Below are 826 nucleotides of genomic sequence, written 5' to 3' on the forward strand. Positions count from 1 at the left end.
AAAAGACAAAGTAGGATCGAGCTTAGAAGCCTAGCTTGTAGTATAAAAAGGCTGACAAATATGGCCAGAATTACAAAATCAGGAGAAGATAAAATTGATGGATGGGATCTTCTAAAGATTAAATCCTTGTGTGCATCAAAAAACATTTTTCAACTGAGTGAAAAGAAAAACTACTGATTCAAAAACAAACAAAACACTTGGCAAAACCATCTCAGATAAACATCTCATAACAAAAAGTTATAGCACCTCACACAGCCTCCACAAGAAAAAGACTTATAGTCCAATTACAAAATGGGCCAAAGGCATAGAAAGAACTTTTACAGATGAAGATATTCAGATGTCTAACAGACAAATAAACAGTGCTCCAAATCAGTGGCAATAAGAGAGATGTAAATAAAAATCACAATGAGATACCATCTCACCACAGTAGCAGTGGCAAAGTTTAACAGGACAGCAAGTAATAAATGTTGGAGAGGATGGGGAGAGTTAAGAACTTTAATACACTGTTGGGTTGGTGAGATTGAAAAACGGTACAACCACTCTGGGAGTCAGTTTGGCATTTCCTCAAAAAGTTCCACATATAAATTTCCTATGATCCAGCTATTCCACTGACTGGAATAAACCTGAGAAAATTAGAAATGAGACACAAATGGAGATTTGTACACTAATGTTCATAGCAGCATTATTCATCATCGCAAGAACATGGAGACAGCCCAGCTGTCCAACAGCAACAAAAGTAAAAAGAACAATTTATATATATGTCCAACAGCAACAAAAGTAAAAAGAACAATTTATATATATGTCCAACAGCAACAAAAGTAAAAAT

The sequence above is a fragment of the Elephantulus edwardii genome, unplaced genomic scaffold (assembly GCF_000299155.1).
Source record: "Elephantulus edwardii isolate Elephantulus edwardi_28Jun2011 unplaced genomic scaffold, EleEdw1.0 scaffold00035, whole genome shotgun sequence".
NCBI classification, from domain to species: Eukaryota; Metazoa; Chordata; class Mammalia; order Macroscelidea; family Macroscelididae; genus Elephantulus; species Elephantulus edwardii.